Source organism: Schistocerca serialis, chromosome 3 (genome assembly GCF_023864345.2).
Source record: "Schistocerca serialis cubense isolate TAMUIC-IGC-003099 chromosome 3, iqSchSeri2.2, whole genome shotgun sequence".
NCBI classification, from domain to species: Eukaryota; Metazoa; Arthropoda; class Insecta; order Orthoptera; family Acrididae; genus Schistocerca; species Schistocerca serialis.
Window position 1 is genome coordinate 729,741,475 of NC_064640.1, and position 22,360 is coordinate 729,763,834.

General features: G+C 39.6%; 1 pseudogene; it reads right to left on the minus strand.

Annotated features, from left to right (window-relative positions):
* Positions 1 to 22,360, minus strand: part of LOC126471164 (CLIP-associating protein 1-like) — a 245,149-nt pseudogene that overhangs the window by 26,391 nt on the left and 196,398 nt on the right.

Sequence of the window (22,360 nt, forward strand, 5' to 3'; positions counted from 1 at the left end):
TAGCAATCAACATCTACACAATTCTGTATCTCCATGGCACCTAATCGTCAATGAGTTTGCTTTAGCAGACACACCTGAAGAAGTTCGTAGATCCTCTTCCTTGACAAACTAGTGCTTTGTCTTCCTTGATAAACTAAGGTTATTACGAGGTGCTATCCAAAATTTCGGGTCTGGTGCTGCCATCTGTTGAAAACCTTACCTTTGGAATAATGGTCACCACCACCCTCGAAGTAGTTTCCATCAGCACGTACACACCAATCCCAGTAATTCTGCCACTGGTCAAACGTTTTCTGGAAGTTCTGTTCTTTGAGGGTGTTTATCACTGCCAGCGATGCTTCTTGAATCCTCTCTAGAGTGTTGAACCGACGGCCTTTCAACTTGAGTTTCAGTTTTGGGAATAGCGCGCAAAGTCATGCCAAATCAGGCGAGTACGGTGGATAGGGCAGTGTCGCCATGTCGTTTTTTGCCGAAAAGGTCCTGGTGAGCAAGGATGCACGACAGGGTGTGTTGTCATGATGCAGGAGTCAGTTCCCTTGACACCAAAGTTCGGGCCACTATCGCCGCACATTTTCACGGAGCAATCGCAAAACATCACAGTAGTACAAGGAATTCACTGTTTGGTTGGATTGGACAAATTCTTTGTGTTCAGTTCCCTTGGTATCAAAGAAAACGATGATCATGCTCTTCACTTTGCTCTTCATCTGTCTTGCTTTTTTGGGTCTTGGAGAGCCCAGGCTCTTCCACTGGGGCAATTGTTGCTTTGTCTCTGGGTCGTAACTGTAAATCCAGCTGTTATCATTAGTGATAACCCATGACAAAAAGGTTGGATCATCAGATGCGGTCTGACAAAGGTCCATGCACACTTCAGCACACTGTGCCTTCTGATCAGCAGTCAAAATCTTTGGCACAAATTTTGTGGCGACATGATGCATACCCAACTCATCAGTCAACATTCGTTTACATGTCCCATAACCAATACCCACTTCATTCACAAAGTCTTGAATGGTTCGACATCGATCCGCACAAACCAGTTGTTGAAGTTTGGCAACAATGTCTGGCATTGTGCGACTAATGGGCCTTCCAGTGTGAGCATCATCTTCGACGTCTGTACAGCTGGCCCTGAACTGAGCATGCCACTCAAACACGTGTGTACGGCTCATGCTCTGTCCCCCAAACACCTGTTGAATCATTCCAAGGGTCTCCGAAGCACTTTTCCTGAGATTCGCACAGAATTTGATACACACGCACTGTTCTGTTCGCGGATCCATTGTAAAATCATCACACACCCAACACAGAGAATTACGGAAATCACTTGGACATGCAACACATCCTCCCAGCTGAATGCCACCCTGCACACTGACTCATCAGATACGCAGCTCTAGCCACCTAGTGGGGCAAAGATCTACTCTTCTACTTTCCAGATGGTGACAATAGTCCTGAAAATTTTAGATTCCAGCTCATATGATGGTTAGAGACAGTGTTACATGGCATTAGTGTGATGTCTCCTGAGGTTTACAAATTTTTTGACTGGTACTCCAAAAACTTGAAATACAAGGGTAGCTTGAAAAGTTCTTGGAATGGGATTGAAAGAAATGACTTATCTCACTTTTTTATTTTTCAATATAGTCTCTGTTTACACTACTGTACTTGACCCAGCAACAGTCAGTGCCTTGATCTCAGCTCTGCAAAATATCCATCAACTTCAACTGTCAGTCCTTTGTTTGAAGAGAATGTCTGTCCACTGAGGAAAGTTTTCAGCTTGAGGAAGAGAAGAAGACTGACAGAGCCAAATCCAGCAAATAAGGAGGGTTTAGCAGCAATTTGTATTTTAGTATTTTAGTTTGTGTATTTTTGCCATTTCAATGGTACTTGTGTTGATGAAAGATGATGTTCTTCCTTGCCAAACCTGGACTTCTCTCATGGATATTTTATTGTAGTTAGTCCAGGTCAGCATAATACTGTTCCATAATTGTTTGACCAGTTGGAAAATAAACTATCAGCAGAATCCCTTTTGGATCCTAGAAAACTGACAACATGACCGTACCACCCAACTGTATTGCTTTTGCTTTCTTCGGTGGTGGTGAATCAACAAGTCTCTACTGCTTTGATGGTTGTCTCGTCTCTGGGGTTTAGTAGTGCTATGAACAGGGTCAAACAACATTTAGACATTTTCATTCTAATACATTTCTGAACCTGCATTACGAGCCAAGGCACTCGTCCAGCAGATCATTTTCATATATCCAATTCCACTGTTAAAATGTGATGTGCCCATTCAGATAACATCCTTAAAGCTTCAGCAATTTCTTGCATTTTCAATCGATGATCCTCCATGAGCATTCTACGCACTATTGCTGTAACTTCTGAAACGGTGGCACATCTGAAACAGTGGATCATCATCATCTAAGCTGTCTTGACCAAACTTAAACTCATTTCTTCACTTGGCAATAGTTGAAAATTAAGATGCACAGTCTCCCTGTGTGTTCTGAAAATTGGCATGAATTTCCTTTGCTTTCATACCTTCCTTTACGAAGTACTTAATAACAAATCAAAATTTTGTTTTTTCTATCCTCACATTTTACTACATGGGAACAACAACAAAGAGACGCCACATCACAGATTTCTACCCAGAGTACAGACATCTCGTTGTGATTGTGTGAACTAACAACCCTTGTAAGGAAAAAATTAATGTTAATATGATACTCTAGCATAGGCAAATGTGGAAAACTGGTGTCAACTTCAAAACCTTCTACTTATAAGTAAACAAAGCAATCATTTGTAAATACAACAATTATTTCCAAAAAAAGCGTTACTTTAGCCTAACTTTTGTTTCATGTGTCCCCATAACTGTCTATTTAATACCAATTACCATTTTCAAAGACTCAAGTAACTGAGGAGAATTTCTATTAAGACCTCTTCCATATCATATAATGAATTTCTTTATTACGAAAAATATGAATGTTTTTACAGAACAGAAAAAGTATTTTTTAATATTCAAATGTATCTAAGTACTGCATCTGATGTAATAAATGATGGATATTTCAGAAGGAACTATAAATATTTGGGACAGTGTTAAAAGAAATAATTTAGAGTATAAAAGAACAATATTCTTGCACAAAAATGGTTTTGTGGCTATATGAAAATCTAAGTGGAGTACATCCACGATGGAAGTGCAACTAGTTGGTTATAACCTGATGTGTGTAGCCTCCTACCTATAACAATCCTTTGAGTATTGCAATGGAATTCTTCAGAGGTGTGGAAATATTTTGAGACTGTTGTTTCTTGAAGATTAACATTTTATGTAATGATACAGATCAACTTTCATGTGACAACAAACATATTTGTTCAAAGATGCTAGTCGACTGTTGAGAGTCAGGAAAAAAGGATAATGTCAAGGAAGGTCATGCTGATAATTGGCAGCCAACAGTGATATGGAAGCTCATTTTCAAGGGATTAAGTTTAACTTATTACACTCATTGAAGCACAGCAGTAGATATCTTGTAGTCACTTGTTTAGGCAGTTACACCCATATCTACTGAAGGCACTGCATGATTGAGTAGACGCAACACACTGGATGCAGATAATTGGCAGTGGTGGTGTTGGCAGATAGTAATGGTCCTTTCCATGTTGTTTGTGACAATGGAAAATTTGAGACGTACATGAAAATATAAATGAGGAGGGGTATTGACTGGCATCTTAAAGCACTGACATTAGTTGTCCATAAAACACCTGAATTGGATCACTGCATATAAAGGAACTTGCCCTTAGGAACTTGCACTCTCAGCAATCAATAGCATGCCACTGCAAGTGTACTCTTGATTTATGTAGTTGTATTTCATAGTGTTACATTAGGTCTACAAGCATTTTAGATTGATCTCTTTGAAAGGTGACTGCTAATATCCCATTACTATTTTGCAACCATAAGAGTCATAGCAGAAGCTCTTTTTATTAATGACATTTTTATTCACATCAGTGGTCACACTGTCAAACCACAAAACATTGCTTTACCTATACACATGTTTAATGAAATAATTTCCTTCACTTAGCAGCATTAGAGAGCCAAAATCAGAGAAATGTTGCAAATACCACAGCTCATTTGTGGGCAGGAAAGAGGGAAAAATTCGTTAAAGCTCTTACTTTTTATTCTGCATGTTAGAAATTGATACATATTCTTTGCCTGCAGTCTGAAAAGAAGTGTCAATGAAATTGATATGGACATTAATAAGGTATTTCTAACCTGGCACTGTAAACGATATTCTTTGCCAAATATACAATGGTCCTCTGTCTTCTGCTGGTAGCCACTTTTTAAAAAGCCATTCACTCCCAATGAAGTTCCCAATAGAAAAACACCTTTTTTCCATAAAATGTGTGTCAAAACATTGTTTTTGCATACCATCAGGCCAGCAAAGGACGGCCACCATAACTGAGAGGTTGTCAGCATTCAATAATAATTCAGGCCTATTTCTCATGATATGTGGTATCAAACAGAAGGCATGGAAGTATCATACACATACATGCAAGTTTTTTCTTATAAAAGTGGTTTGCGTGTGTGTGTGTGTGTGTGTGTGTGTGTGTGTGTGTGTGTGTGTGTGTGTGTGTGTGTGTAAGCAGCCGTGCACGCACGTGCCTGCTCATATACGAAAATGATACAACTATGACAACTGCATATTTCGAGCAGCTGTTCACCTGGACGGTGGCATGCTAGAATACAACCTTTGACCTGGTGTAACGAGAAATGTGATTCATCTAATCAGCTGACACACTTGCAATGATCTACGGTCCAAACTTGATGATCTCGTGGAGTCAACATGGGGTCATCAAAGGTGTGCTCCAAAACACACATATCTACAGAAGCATTGTACTCTGTAGTCAGATTTGCATGTATCACTGTCTACCCTGGTTTACAAAGTGGGCAAGCCTCCAACCTCTATGTTCTGCGATGAGGCTTGTCGCCTACTCATGGTTTCACTATCCTTCAACCACCTTCCATACATACTCATGGTAGCAGCACATGAACAGCCAACGAACTTCACTGTGAAACTCGTTAATGTTGGTGGATTTCCCAATTTGCAGATAATATTGTCACTAAAATGCTTCCCCTTTCACCTCTGCTCTCCACTGATATACTTTCCTTACTGTATCACATGCCTACACCACAAGCAGGTGTCATTCAGTCTCATGGTGGGCAGTGATCCTAATGTTTTGTGTCGTCAGTGTATACGGAGTATGTCTTAAGAGACATCAGATGCCTTTCCTCCATAGTTTTTAAAGATATTTTCAGTTCTGCCTTTGTGATATGTAGGCTGCAGTAGTGTTTCTTAGTGCAGATCAAAATCCATATTAGGACTGGTTATACTAATCTAGTTTGACTGTTAATAGCTCATCACCCAGGGATTTAGGTTTTCAAATTCATTGCAGGATATGTTCCAAGTAGGAACCATAAAAAACTCTAATAAAGATGCATCACGAAGGAATTCAGTGAAATGATCTGTACTCACATATTCACAACTACAACAACACCAACCACTAACACTAACACTAACACTAACACTACTACTACTACTACTACTACTATGTTCGTATTCACAGTGTTTGGAGATAAACAATCCTAGATGTTCTCATGCTAATTCAATGAGCTGTGAATAATTCATTTTGAGCTGCCACAGACTAAGACAAGCTGCAATGACAGTACTTCCAACTGCACACAGCTGTTTCAAATGAACTGCTTTGCAGAGCAGGAAAATTGCATGGCTATAGCTGCCTCCATGGGAGTTGCCGCTGCTGTGCGCCTGCACTACCAGAAAGGATCCCACTGAGTTACTAACAGAAGTCCCATTGATAGTAAAGTGACTACAACTGTGCAACTTAAGTCATTTCACACACCAAACTGGAATTGTATCTTAAAGTTTCCTGATAAGGTATGCTATTCCACACAATATGCTTCACAGACTGGGATATTTCTTGTTTCCATTGTGTATTGTGTGTCACTGGTTCTAATAATCTGGCTGAACCAAATTTTCTATTTATCCATCCAGTCATCGAACAATATCTCTAATAAAGCTCAGAACTTTGAGTTAGTTATTAAATACTTACTGTAGGTTCTCTACTAATTGACAGAAGATGTTCCATTTGTTCTTCTAATTTCTCCATACCGCAAGACATCTGACTGATGCCAGAATCGTGTGATGTAGTTTCTCGTTACTTATCCAGCATTTTCACAGAACTGAGGCCACCATCAAAACTATAATTCTGTATTTCTGTGGTTGTTCTGTGGAGTGACCTGCAAAACACAAAGATTCCTAATTAACAGAAAGTTAGAAAATAAATTTGAAAGGTAGAAACCCTGCAGTATATTGATTTTAAAAAAAAATTACATACTGACCTGCTATTTATGTAAATCGTTACTTGCAGACCACTCATGTAGGAGGGTTGGAGTTTAAGAGGGATACTAAACCAGCTAGAAGAGGATGAAAAGGAAAGTAGCCATGGACTGTTTAAGGAACCATTCTGACATTTATCTGCAATTATTTAAAAAACCAATGAAAAATGCAAATCAAGTTTGTGGGATAGGAACACAAAGCCCACTCCTGAAGGTGAGGTGAACACCTCAACCACTTTCCTTTGTTTCTTACAGAGACCTAATACATGGCATACAGACCACCTTAGTCTTTATTCTACAAATTTTACTTGCCTTCTACATCTACCTCTACATATGCACTCGGCAAGCCACCAAACAGTGCTTGACAGAGGATTCCCTGTACCACTAATAGTCACTTCCTTTTCTGTTCCACTAGCAAACAGAGTGCTACAACAAGTATTTATATGACTCCACACGAGTCTTAACCTCTTGCATCTTCTCTTCATAGTCCTTGCATGCAGTGTATGTTGGCGGCAGTAAACTCATTCTACAGTTTGCTTCCAACACCAGTTCTCTAGATTTTCTCAATGGTGTTCCTTGAAAACAATGTTGTCTTCCCTGCATGTACCCACATTTCAGTTCCCAAAGTGTGTCCATAATACTTGAGTGTTGTTCGAACCTACCGGTAACTAGCAGCTTGACTTTGAATTGCTTCAAAGTTTTCCTTTAATGCAACCTGCTGCGGACCTCAAATACTCAAGCAGTTCCATTTGTTCTTCTAATTTCTCCATACCGCACGACATCTGACTGATGCCAGAATCATGTGATGTAGTTTCTCGTTCTTTATCCAGCATTTTCACAGAACTGAGGCCATCAACAAAACTATAATTCTGTATTTCTGTGGTTGTTCTGTGGAGTCACATTTGTGTCCTATATGTGGTCTGTTTTACAGGTGAACCACACTTTCCTAAAATTCTCCCAATAAATTCAAGTCACTCACTCGCCTTTCCTACTACTGCCCTTATGCGCTCGTTACATTTTACATCACTTTGCACCGTTGCGCCTAGACATTTAATCAATGTGACTTGTGTCAAGTAGCACACTACTTATGCTATATTAGAACATTAAGGGTTTGTTTCTCCTACTCATCTGCATTAACTTAAATTTTTCTACATTTAGAGCAAGCTGCTATTATCACACCAACTAGAAATTTTGTCTAAGCCAACTTGTATCCTTCCCATACATCACAGTGTCATTAGCAAACAGTCCTAAATTTCCACTCACCATGTCCACAGATCATGTCCACAGATCATTTGTCTATATAGAAAATAAAAGCGGTCCAGCACAATTCCCTGGGGCACTCCTGGCAATAACCTTTCCTCTGATGAATACTCGCCATCGAGGACAACACACTGGCTTCTGTTATTTAAGAAGTGTTCATGCCACCCACATATTTGGAAACCTATTCAGTATGCTCATACCTTCGTTAATAGTCTGTAGTGGTGCACTGCGTCAAATGCTTTTCAGAAATTTGGGACTATGGAATCTGCTTGTTGCCCTTCATCCATAGTTTGCAGGATATCACATGAGAAAAGGGCAAGCTGAGCTCTCATGAGGGATGCTTCCTAAAACCATGCTGATTTGTGGACAAAATCTCTTCAGTCTGGAGGAAATTTATTATATTTGAAATAAGAATATGTTCAAGAATTCTGCAGCACACTGATGTTAAGGATATTGGTCTGTAAGTTTTTCAGTATGTTTTTTTACCCTTCTCATATACAGGAGTCACTTGCACAAATTCCAGCCACTTGGGACTTTGTGCGAACAAGAGATTCACTATAAATACACCAGACTTATGATGAGTGCCTAGATAGAAGCCTTAGATCTGCTACATGATTTTATGCAGGACCAGAATTTTTGGCGTTCTCGTCAAGATCTTTTGCTAAGGTATGGAGGTGGTAGACTTCGTATGGCACGCACATCAATCCTTTTATAGCTGCACAAATTTCTACTAACTTTTGCCTGTCATCATTTGCACGGCCTCTTTTGAATCAAGAGTGCAATAGCCTTTGCTTCCTCAGACTTTTCTGAATTTCGTTGCTAAATGAAGGTGGGTCTTTTGCTTGCTTAATCCATTTACTCGGCACACATTTCTCCACAGTGTAATTTACAATCCGTTTAAACTTTGCCCATAAATCTTCTATGTTCATCATACTGGAACTAAATGATGTCACCTCACTGTCTAAAAAGGATGATATTGACTGCTTATCTGTTCTTCCTGGTTCTAGTAACTGCCAGTATTAGTGTCCACCCCATATCCATGATGATGTTAGGTTTGTGGGGCGCTCAACTGCGTGGTTATCAGCGCCCGGCCCCCTTATCCATGAAAACTGCTTTCAGTCATGGTAGGAACACAACACATAGTACTTTCAAACCATTGCATCCCCAGTGTGTGCCGTTTCCAACTGATGCAAATGTGTGGAAACTAACCTACAGGGTCAATTAGGTGATACTATTGCCATCACCCACATCAGTGGTTTGAGTCAATGAAGAACACACAAATTTCCACATGGACATGTACACTCCGGAGCAGTGACACCTGTGCCAAACTGGTTCTCTTTTTAGTTAATCTATACAAAATTGTCAACACTTGTGAAACACGGCTAGTTTTAGCTCTTATCTTCCTGCATGTATGTAAGTACTACCTTCCAATTTCTATGGAAAATGTTCTGTAGACATTGCATAACCATCTAGGGATTTCAAAAGCTACACTTAAAGATTCTCTGGAAGAGCGGAAAACCACCTCAATGCATGTCAGTAAATAACTGTAACAAACATCCCACACAGAAGGTAAAACACGTCTGCTTCGTAAGAAGACTGAAGACACAACAGAAGAAATAAATTTTAATATATGGTTGTCAATATTCATACTAATGATAACACACGGTAAAAAATTGGATCTTTTGAATAGTGACAAAAAGAGAGTAATAAACTTGTTTTCACTGATATGATCACAACAATCAGCTTGTGCAATGCACTTTAGTTAGTAAATATCACACATATAAATGTATCTGGGAAAATACAGCTATTTCCAGCACTTTTTTGACAAGCTCACCCAGTTGAAAACTCTGGAACTTGATATTAAACTGAGGTGACAAAAGTAATGGGATACTTCCTAATATCGTATTGGGCCTTTTTTTTTTTTGCCTGGTGTAGTGCAGCAACTCGACCTGCAGGATGTTGGAAATCCCCTGCAGAAATACTGAGCCATGCTGCCTCTATAGCCATTTATAATTGTGAAAGTGTCGCCACTGCAGGATTCTGCGCATGAACTGATTTCCTGATTATGTTCCATAAATGTTCAATGGGATTCATGTCAGGCTATCTGGTTGGCCGAATCATTCGCTCAAATTTTCCAGACTGTTCTTCAAACCAAGCGCAAACAACTGTGGCCTGGTGTCATGGCGCATTGTCAACCATGACAATTTCATTGTTGTTTCGGAGCATCAAGCCCATGGGCGACTGCAAATAGTCTCCTAACACAACCATTTCCTGTCAATTATTGGTTCAGTTGGACTAGAGGACCCAGTCCATTCCATGTATGCATAGCCCACCTCATTACAAAGCAACCTTGTAGAGCCTTGTTGACAATCCAGGTCCATAGCTTTGCTGGGTCTCTGCCACACTCAAACCCTACAATCGGCTCTCATCAGCTGAAATTGAGACTCATCTAATCAGGCCACTGTTTTCCAATAATCTAGGGCCCAACTGAAATGGTCACGAGCCCAGGAGACACGATGATTGTGATGACGTGCTGCTAGCAAAGGCACTCTAATCAGTTGTCTGCCGCCCTAGCCCATTAACACCAAATTTTGTTGTGTTGCCTTAATGGATATGTTCATCGTACGTCCCACATTGATTTCAGTGGTTATTTCTTGCAGTGTTGCTTGTCTGTCAGCACTGACAACTTTACGCAAACACTGCTGCTCAGCACCCTCTTGGCACTGTGGATCTTTGAATAGTGAATTTGCTAATGATTTCCAAAATGGAATGCCCCAGGCGTCTAACTCCAACTACCATTTGGCGTTCAAAGTCTGTCAATGCCCATCATGAGGCCACAGTCACATTCAGAAACATTTCCACATAAATCATACGGATGCAAAAGACACCTCTGTCAATACACAGCCCTTTTCTACCCTGTGGACCCAATACTACTGCCATACCTCCGTACCTTGTGGACCCGACACTACTGCCATGTATATATATGTGCATATCGCTATCCCATGACTTCTGTCACCTCAGAGTACACCATTATAGTTTGATTTTCACTTTGGGCTGAAACATAGCTGCTGAATGCTTCATTTTTAAAATAATGTTTTTCCTCTGCTCACAAAAATTTGCAAAATGTGCCTAATTCATCAACAGAACTGCTGAATGACAGTTCTGCTTTCCAATATCTTTTGGACGGATTGTATCAGTTCTATGATTCAGGGACATTCATGCAATGCAGAATTACAATTCTTCTTTGGGTTGTCACAAAATGTATTTAAAAGATACTGTAATACTTTAAACAGAACTTTCATAATGACTAACTATTATATTCACCAACATTGGGATGACTGTAAGGGGGGGGGGGTGTTTGAATAAAAATAAAATACTCGGAACACGTAGCCATTTCAAGCATCACATAATGCTCTGTTAAGCTCTGTTCTGAAAACAGACATGATCATCTGTAAGTTTGAATTTAGCTTCACAATAATTTCAAATTGTTAACACCAATTCATTCTGGTTACCTGTAAGAACCAATGTCAAAGTGAAAAGCTTGTAACACTGTTTATACTTGACCTCTGAACTCTAAAAATATTTGTTTGTAACTCCAATGACAAGTAACAGAGAAAGCCAAAAGGCAATAAATTTATTTTGAAATGTTCATAAACTGTGATCTTCAGCTCTGAAGACATTCAGATACAGATTCCTAGAAAAATAGGAAATGAAAAATTTGATTTTGTGAATCGTTTTGAATATGTAGTCTTAAATGTATTTTACACTGACATGTGATACTGCACTGCATTTTAAATAGGGTTACAAAATTTCAAACCCCTCCAGGTGTGGGTGGGAAAGAGCAGGACTAATTAGGTTAAAATCCTCTGCCGCAAGAGATTTATGAGAAATCCAAATCAGAATAACCAAAAATGAGTTTGAACTACATTCCACTCAAATGTTTTAAACACAACTGCACCACCTCACACAATATGTGACTTAGAGGAAAATCTAATGCAAGCTTCTCTAATCTAACTTGTGCTACATGTAACGGAAATTCCTTGGTGCACTATAAATAATTAAATGGGTAAAGGTAACATCTCACCGTATAGTTCTGGTGTCGAGTGATTGAAGGCACAAAAACAAGACTAACAATGTTGCTGAGCTTGGACGATGTCTGTCTACAGAGCTAACTAGTGCAGAATACACATATACATACACCTGCAGGTGTATATTGTACTGCCCAACTACATGTACCAGTACTGCAGCTAGACTTGGGCAAGGGTTGTATCAGGTCTAGTAAGGAAAGGGAAAAAGAAGGTGGAGAGGGGGAAGGGTTGGTGGGGAAGGGGAGGAAGTATTGGTGGTGAGGGTGGCTGACAGCTGGGAGGAAGGTGCAGCAACACGACAGGATAAGCCAAGAGGACTGAAGGATAGAAGGATGTATAAGGGCAATGTTCATCTATGCAGTACAGAGAAGCTGACATTGGGGGAGGAGGGACATGGGGACATGGATTGTTCAGCAGCCACTGACATCGAGTATGTTGTGCTCAGTAGTGTGTTCCACAACTGGGTGGTTAACTCTGCTCTTGGATACATTTTCACAGTGGCCATTCATTCGGGTAGATAACTGGTAGGTAATCATGTCCACATAAAAGTTACAATGGAGCAGTAAATAACATGACTGCTTTCACAGGTGATAGGTCTTGAATATGATGTGCTGCGGTGCACTGTGCATATTTAGAAATTTTGTTTTCCACAAGAGTATGACACATGCGGCCAGGGTTAAGAGTAGCTGTGTCATAAGAATGGGCCAGAGTATTTTGTACATTGGGTGGTGAGTGGTGAATTATCACTTTGGGAACTACGGGAAGTACATGTTTTGCCTGCAACAATCTTACTGTTGCATGTACTTCAACTTTGGAGGACGTCTCCAGTTACCGTGCTATTTCCCTCACACACTATGTTACATCTGTTATTCGTAATGTAGCACAACTGAGTCTGAAGGAAAACTGGGACCTGAATTCTGTTCTGACAATGTGCCACTCTTGTTTCACAATGGTCGTAGTGTGGGATGACATGTTTAACAAACTTTCCAAAGTTCTTACATATCAACGTGTAACAACAACAACGCTGTACTATTATACATATAATAATTTTTTTCTGATTTTTCGATAAATTAGTGTAATCGATGTTCTGATTTCATTTCTTTTCTTTTTCATGCCATTATGATAAAGAAACAGTAAACAATTTTCGATGTGAATATTAATGTTTATGTCAAATTTCAAGCAATATTATAATAGAATTGAAGTGTAACAAATGTTGTAACTGTTGTAAGATGTTAAAGTTGTAATTGTGCGTCTGGTCCATACGTAGGCAATGTATTAGGATACGTAGAATGCAAAACCTCGGGTGAATACCCGGCTTGTAAGGGAGCGGTAAAAGGTGGATGGCAGGCGAGCGCGGGAAAATGCACACGGGCGCTGCACGGCATAACGGGCTCAGCAGTAGTAGTTGGAGTTTGGCATTGGTCTGAGCAACCCGGTCCGGATCGAGGAGGCTCTCCTGGAAGACATAGTTTCATTGAGCCTCGGATATGCCATTCCGACGCCTATACAGCATGGCAAAATTCCATAGGCACTAAATGGAAAAGCATTGCGTCGCTATGAAGAAGTAAAGTGCCGATACATCACGAGCCATTGCTGTGGTTGTATGTGTGCTCTGTGCCTCGCCATCTCACTGCCCGCCAACCGCCGCATCGATACGAACAGGTTGAAACTCTTAGTACTGTATTCGTGTGGACCAGTGTTACTTTTGTTCCATACTGTTCAATAACAACTTAAATTTTACCAGAACTGTCCTATCATTTAATTATCCTCACAACTAACCTAGCCAGGGTCCTTTCCAAATGTTGTGCAATCCGAGCGTCCCGAAATGAAGAATTAAAGTTTATGTTAATAATAATTACCTGCAGACCTAGCTATGTTAGAGTGATGTTTAAGGAACTGTCTTGTTAATGAACCATTAGATAGATAACGAAGGTCTGACAAAGTTGGAAGATAATTTTGAAATTGGTTTAGTAATGAAGTTTAATTATGTCGAGACAGATATAATGGTATTTAAATGAGCAGGAAATAAGATAAAAAGAGTAGTAACTCATATAGTGGAAATTTTGAGCACGCAATGATTTCAGTAATTAAATTTTTTGTATACAGAGATCATAACAGTTTCAGGGTCCCCCCCTTTTTTATTCATTTGAGTTCTGAAGTGTTCTAAACTGATTTGATCAGTAAAGTTAAAGTCAATATCAAAAAACCAAAATTTATCAGTGTTTTACCTTTATCAAAATTGACATTGTGTTTGTGTTTCCAAAGTGCTATTTCTAGGGTAACCTATGCCCGATTTTAATCAGATCAATAGACAGTACGAAGTTTTGTAGTAAACATTATAGTGTAATGTTGTGTATTTATGGTTTATCCATATTAGTACAGAAAGTGAAATTATCAGTTCGGTAGATTTTCTGGTTCTAAAATTTACCATATTATGCAGTGTTATTATGTGTTGTTTTGTATGAACGTACATCAACTTGTACAGGGAAGAAACTCAGTTAATGCCTAATTAGGCTGGCGACCGTATTATTAGCAAATTGGTAGCATATTCTGTGTTGTTTCTTGTCCATCCTGACGTGTAGTTGCATTTCGGACTTGCATGACGTATCATTGTTATTACAGAGTGGGTGTAAGTCTGATTTGCCTCCATTCAGGTACACGCGGTCAATTTCTATACAAAAATCCTTTCTCATAAGGTGAAGCCCGTCAACTTACCATAGTACAGGCTTTAAGGAGTATTGTGTGCCCCACGCGCACGTTACAAACGCAACATCTTGTGTAGTAGTGCTGCATTATGTGAAATGTGGAAATTTATTTCTAGCCCAGAAAACAGTTTTAATTTACACAATGCTTCATCTCAATGGACACTCACCACAGAGACTTGTTATTACTAGTATCATAAAAATATATTCTGAAGACTACAGGTAAAATTGAAAAATTTGCTTATTTCTGTTAAGCACTATGAATATCACAGAAGAAACAAAACCAGTGGTTATTATTCACACATTAAAAATGAAATTCAATGAAGAGGAGTAAAGACGAAGAGGGAGTACTGAAATGAATGAGAAAATAAAGGAATAAATCAAAAGCAAGTATTGTTGAAAGTTCTTGCCAAAAGTTTGGTGGTTTTTCAGTCATTTACCACCATACTGGGTTGTGTACTTGTCTGTAGTTCTCTCATAGTACTTCTCAAAATCTTGTTCATTTCTAATGCAAAGCACACAAGCTGCTTTACATGGTACTGGTCAATCAATACACAATGTTTTCAATCAAATGGCTCTGAGCACTATGCGACTTAACTTCTGAGGTCATCAGTCGCCTAGAACTTCAAACTAATTAAACCTAACTAACCCAAGGACAGCACACACATCCATGCCCCGAGGCAGGATTCGAACCTGCGACCATAGCGGTTGCTCGGTTCCAAACTGTAGCGCCTAGAACTGCAAGGCCACTCCGGCTGGCAACGTTTTCAGTCCAAATTAGGCATTTATAGCTACGAATGGTGGGCTAGCCATGCACCATCTTTTTCCTTTACTACCTTTTGCAATTACCACAGAACTTGGAGCATCTACTGGATTACCTACTGTGGTCTGCACCTTGCATGGAAGAAGATCTATTTGTGAGTCTGAGTGAAATTAAAGAGCAGTTATTCTTTCATTTGTTTTTAATGGTAATAACCATGTATGGTTTTGTTTCTGATTTGAATAAATAAATAATAATTAAGGCTCCATAGACTAAGAACAAAGAAATATCAACAAAAGAGGTTCTAGTTACCTGTACACTTCTTCTGGATTGAGACTTCCCTCATCCATCTCCAGAGAAGGCCTAGACTGTGGAGTTGCTGGAGACTGAACATGTGGTGATGGTGATGGGGGCGAACTTCCCGTGCTACTGCGCCTTACATGGCTATTTACAGGGCTTGCTGCTGTTTCCTGTACAATTAAATGACTTCATATAAACCTGCATTTGATTTTGCTATTGTTGAAGTGTACTTACATTAACATTTCTCACATGATTCAAATTTCATCTCTCTAGTTCTACAACTCTATTTATCCTCCTCCAACTACAACCAGAACCACCACCACCACTACAACTAAAAGTTCTACTACTACTGATAACAACAGTGATGATACTGTTAGTGACTGAGTTTTACTCCTATTACACATTTCATGTGATGGACTTGAATGAACTGTCTACTAGTTCATAGCTCACTCGCATGACAATTGATACACTAGCAAACCATTTAATTGCACACTGTATTCTAATCCGAACAAAGTTCAAAGACCTCATTAAGGTGTGAGGCCAGAAACATGAGGATATAAAACTGACCAAATGTTGAAGCACATACTGGCCACTGTTTAATTTATATGTATTATATTTTCAGGCAGGAGTGTACAACATAGAATTCAACGGCAGTTAAGGACAGTTGATTACAAACTAGATTGAACATTTCAGCAATATTTCACTATTTAATGGGAAAAAATACAATTATTTGGCAGAGGGAGGGGGAAATGAAAAGAAACAAAAGAGTGAGAGACGAGCAAAAAATGTTAAAGTTTTGCATAAAACACAACACTGTTCTTCTAAGGTATAAATTGTGTACATGTGTGATATCATTACGAAATAGATGGCATAATTTTCGTTTAATTTCTTAGGACTGCGTTTGATCAAGAGTAATGAACTTAGAGATTACTGCCTTTAGTAAAGAACTTGTCTCCATAAAAGATATACAGATTTCATAGCTGCCATGCTACAATAAGACTGAGTGCGACAGCAACAAACTACAACCAACAGCTTACCCTACTGAATCACCCCAATCACAAAAGAAAAAATTTATCCTGTCCGTTACTTTCTTGTTCACCTCAGCAATTTATAAAAAACTTTTCTACATCTTTCTGAACCCCTTTAACTACAGAACAAAATAATTTTGTGTAATGTGTTTTTCTAGAAAATTCTCACAACATACTACTATAAACTGTGTTGATCATATTGCCCTGGTGTCTATCTCGATAGCTCTGGCTGCTATGTGGACAACTTGGGTTCAATTTCTGGTACTGCTGGGATTTTTCCTTAGTATGAGGACTGAAATGGGGAGCACTCAGCTTCATGATACCAACTGAGGAGCTACAGGAGTGAGAAGTAGTGGCTCCAAGGTCAGGAAAGCTGACAAAAAAGGCCGGGAGAGCAGAACACTGAGCTTTGACTTCAACATTGCCACTGGAGTCAGGAACTAACAATTACTGGAGGTAACAGACAAGTGGTGGGGGTCTCATTCTTCTCCCACATCATATTACACTTGATTGTGAACAAGGTGGGGCAGGCAGAAGTGATACTAGTGATAAGTAAAACCTGCCATGCATGATTTGTGGCTTGCCAAATATAAATGTAATGGTAAAAAAGATTTCTACATTGTTGCTTGAATCACTACAGGAATCAAGATGTTTAATACAACACAAAATTACAGAAAGTACAATAACTGGCAATGTCCGCGCCCGGTAGCTGAGCGGTCAGCGCGACAGAATGTCAATCCAAAGGGTCCGGGTTTGATTCCCGGCTGGGTCGGAGGTTTTCTCCGCTCAGGGACTGGGTGTTCTGTTGTCCTAATCATCATCATTATTTCATCTGCATCGACACGCAAGTCGCCGAAGTGGCGCCAACTTGAAAGACTTGCACCAGGCGAACAGTCTACCCGACGGGAGGCCCTCGTCACATGACATTATTATACTGGCAATGTGTTAATACAATGTTCACTGATGGTTTTCACAAAAATAGTCATCTCAGTGATAAAAAAAGTCAAACAAAGCTCACAGCATAGCAGAAATAGTGTGCATCAAGTATAAATGTTTGTCATAATGCTATACATACAGAGGCAGAATTTGAACAGAATTGCAGTAATAATCAGTTCCACATCGAGTGTCCTAAATCTTAACATTATCACCATTAATTACCACACAAGCTAATCTACATGAAGTTTCAAGCTACACATAATTAAACAATGTATAAGTGAAAGTGTTTCCTGATAATGTATGCTTACCTGGTAATCTGGAGACAGTGATGACAAAATCATTGTCACCTGAGGTGTATTCAGGTTGAATAATGCAATTAGAGCGTTCCGAGCGGCTTTTCTGATTTCAGCTGATTTCTGATCATTTGTCCAACTGATTACTTTGGCTAAAGCTGCAGCTGCTTCTCGGGCACCTGGGTTAAAGGATGAGGCATCCATATAGGATGCAAGCTGGGCCAAGTATTGAAGAACAGCTACTTTAACTTTAGAATTGGGTGTTTGAGTCTGATCAACCAGGAACCTTATAATTGCATTCATTTGGAGTTCCAGTGGAAATGATTCCCTGCAGGATAAAGCAAGAAAATATAAAAACAATATTATTAGAAATATTAAGCAAACTTAGAAAACAGCAGCACACACAGCCAAATGAGATTTAAAACTTTCACACCACTTTGGCAAGTTGCATGTGCATCTTAAAAATATTATAATGGAAAATTTTAAAACTAAATATAGTTGTAGAGGATTATGGAGGGAGGGAGGGAGAGAACGCATGACTAAAAACACAGATAAAACATTTAATAAAAATGTGTACTGCTACGGGTGGGGGGCGGGGGGACCATAAATATAAAGCTCCCTTTCATAATTCAAATGAATAGTTGCACCTCTTTCTTGTTTTCTGCTGCTAAGATTCCCCAGCTGGCTCTGAATATGAAAGCGCAAAATTATGAAAGCTACTATTGTCTTACATCAACAGAATTTGTTAATTTGTGTAGTAATGTAAAACTCAAATCCAAATACCTACTTCAACACAGAACAGATAACACATTTTGCAAATTTAAAATATATAACACTTACCTTACAATAGATAATGACTTGTGTATTTTATTTTGGATTGAACCCAGCAAATCTCCACCAAGTTTATTCATGAGACGTGTAAGCAGAATGTATATCCAATCATGTAAATCATCTTTATGTGCTAGAATTAGTTCATTTAGAGTATCCAGAAACATACTGAAGACCTGCAAAATTCAAAGCACAGTTTGAGAATATCAGTACAAAAGATTATACGCAGAACAGAAACAAATAATTGATAAAATGAAAACTGTCAACAGAGTGATAAGAAAAAGTCAATAAGCTAGTAAATAAATGACAAAGGAGTGTGTGTGGTGATCATTTTGTGGTTGAATCTCTTTCTTTGTCTGCACTTGCTTCATAATATATAATGAGAGAAATTTGGTTCTGCCTTCAGCAAACACAATTTTTCTTGTTTTACTACCACGTTTCAGTGAAGTTTCTCCATCTTCAGTTAGACATCCTGCAGAAGCACGAAAACACAAAATCTACAAAAAATGACATAACGGAAGGCAATAATCATAGCTGTACTACAAATACCAAAGAGACTTGTGAATACAAATATCTAATAATAAGATAATAAATAAAACCAACTGAAGATAGCAAAACTCCAAAACACGCTTGGCTAGTAAGACAAGAGAAACTGTGTTTGTCCAAGGTGGAACCACGTTTTCCTTATTGCATATTTGTTGTGGTAGGTAGTTGTGGGTACAAAAGAGGTGCGGAGCAGTGAGTGTGTGTGTGTGTGGGGGGGGGGGGGGGGGGGGGATAGCACGTTACATATTGAGGAAGGTGCTAGTACTGCCTGTGGCAGCGTGTAGGGACAGGATAGTGGGCTACTAGGTGCCGCATCAGGAAATTTTGCTTGAGGAGGGAGAGGGGGGGAGGGGGGGGAGTGAAAAGCAGAGAAGGGGAAAGGTCTATACAGACGTTCTGCAAGGATGTAAGGTGTGTGCAGGGCTGGAGTGGGAGCTGGGAAGAGGATAGACAGGTGCAGGGAAAGGGATTAGTGAAGGTCAACGGCACGACGGAGGATATGTTGCACGGAGAGTTCTCACGTGTGCTATTCACAAAAGCTGGTGTTGGTGGGAAGAATCCACAAGTCAGAGACTGCAAAGCAGTTCCTGAGGTCAAGCACATAGTGTTGGACAGCATGCTCAGCAACTAGGTGGTCCAGCTGTCTCTAGACCACAGTTTCGCAGTGGCCATTCAATTAGACAGACAGCTAGTTGGTGATCATGCCCACATAGAATGTGACACAGTGGTTCCAGCTAAGTTCATAGATCATACAGCTGCTTCCAAAAGTGGCCCTGCTGCTGATGGGGTAGGAGATGCCTGTGACAGGACTGGAATAGGTGGTGGGAGGAGGATGTAAGGAATAGGTTTTGGATGCAAGTTTATTGAAAGGATATGAGCCTGATACAGAGGGATTGGGAACAAGATTGGAGTTGGGAAGAAAAGGATGTCGTGTCCATTGTGTGCATGTTGGAATATCAGACAGTGGTAGGGGTTATTACTTCAGAGTGTGACAAGAAGTATGCAAAATCTTGGTGGAGAACAGATTCATTAGCTCCAGTTCTGGGTGGAACCCAGTAGTAGGGAAGGGTGAGAGTGTTCATTTGTTTGTTTCTCTGTAATGATGAGCAGTCCCCCTCCATATACACCACTAATTCCTTCGTTCCCTGGACTCAGCCTTAATTATTCCTTGTTGTCCACCTGACTATCCCCTTCCTTATTCCCTAAGAAGCCTTCTATCCACCAGATCACCTACATAATCCTTTCTCCTTTTCTGACCCCCCTCCCTCCTTCCCCCAGCACAAACTTCTTTTCTTTTCTTCTCTCTCTCTCTCTCTCTCTCTCTCTCTCTCTCTCTCTCTCTCTCTCACACACACACACACACACACACACACACACAAACAAACACACACACACACACACACACACACACCGCAAAATGACTGTGCCAGGAATGGCGGAGAAATGCAAACTCATACAGAGGCTTACCAATAATCATCCATTTGTGCATAATTTGCAAATGGAACATGAAAGTATGCAAATTATAGTGATACCAAAGTACTCTCCACCATAAATTGAGGTAAGACTGCTTGGGAACTGTAGAGGTATAACTGGGTCACTGAAAGAAAATCTGTGACAGCCAACGGAAATGTTGCGAATGCTATTATGCGGCTGTTTGTTGTTACACCATGTCAGTCGTCTGACTGAATATCACACCAGATAATTGTAGGTTTGTTACAATACGATACTAGTGAAGTGTGGGGAAAAAAAAAATAAAAAAAAAAAAAAAAAAAAATGCTAATAACCTCAGAGGATCAAAACATACTCTCTTTGTTGTTATAAAGAGAAAGTTTGGAAATATATGCTGTGGAAAAGTAAAGATTACAATGTTTCAGTATTTGAATGCATAGATTCATCTCTTACCCACAGCTATGTAAAAGGGCACTCTCCACAGTCTTCAAAGAGTGTCATCATTATCCACATCTCCTATGTCATTGTCCCCATCTTCACTGCTGCTGCTATCATCCCCTAATCTTATTATAACCTCTTCCACTCTTTGTTACAGAGCACCTTCTTGTTGTCATGCCTCTTCCCAGATGTACCACATATGTTAGACAGTATTGTTTCACTTTATGATCGTGATACTGCCCAATACTTCACACGCAGAAAATTCGACATCTTTTAATTTTAAGAGTTTTATTTTAGTCTGCAACATATGATTTCAACTGAGGTGACACAAGTTCTATTTGCATTGAAACGGCAGTACTAAGGTGGAAGTTGGAACATATGACCATTGTATTCAGTAATTTTGTCAATTTCATAAACGGTATTACGTGATTTATGCTCTTTCAAGAATGACAGCAGTTCTGACTTCTTCATTTCCCTATCAAGTGAATCTTTGCAGTTCTTCCTAGCCCATCCATAATGTCATTCTTCCTGATGCTGCAGCATGTAGGGGCTCTACTTAACTGCACTAAGTGGTATGGTGCATTATATTACAGGAAGTTCTTATTTTTGGAAGAACCACTCTTTAAATTTTTTTGCCGACATTTATATGCGCTAGTCCCCCCCGATTTCTTTGATGTAAAAAACTGTGGAGGATAATAAAAGCATTTGGAACAAACCCACCAATTGCTCCAGCATGTAAAAGATTGAGCTGACTGCCTTTTCCAACTGGAGCTTTCATCGTTCCTCATGTGATATCATAATTCCACAGAGTCAGTAGGGAACGACCAGCACTTACCAACATTTTGTCCAATCAAATGATTTTTTAATGTCTGCACTACTTTTTTAGTATCACTAAAAGGCTGAGTTTTTTCTCTGGAAAACAACTCAACTCGCTGCCTTGTAGTGAGAGAAGCAGCTTCTTCTGGGTAGGATATTCTTTCTGCATGTAATAGTCTCACAGGTCCCTGAAGTGCACCCTCCTTAACATTATCCAGTTCTACTGTTTTAGCAGCATGCACTACCATGGAGTCAAAATAGCAGCAGTTGGTTCCTCCAGATCTCCAGTACTCTCTCCCTCATTTTTATCCTTACAGAGGTCGCTTCAGTTTTCAGAGCAGCAGCTACTCATTCTATGACTTCTGAAGACAGTGTAAATGGTCCATCATCATCCCTTTCTTCCTCGAAATAGCATTGTACATTATATAAGAGTTAATGAGATTGGATCCTCATATTTACAAATTCCTAGGCTCCCCCCACACGATGCGCTCCAAGTGTGGGTAGTGTCAAGGGACATTATTCCTGTCACCTGACTATACA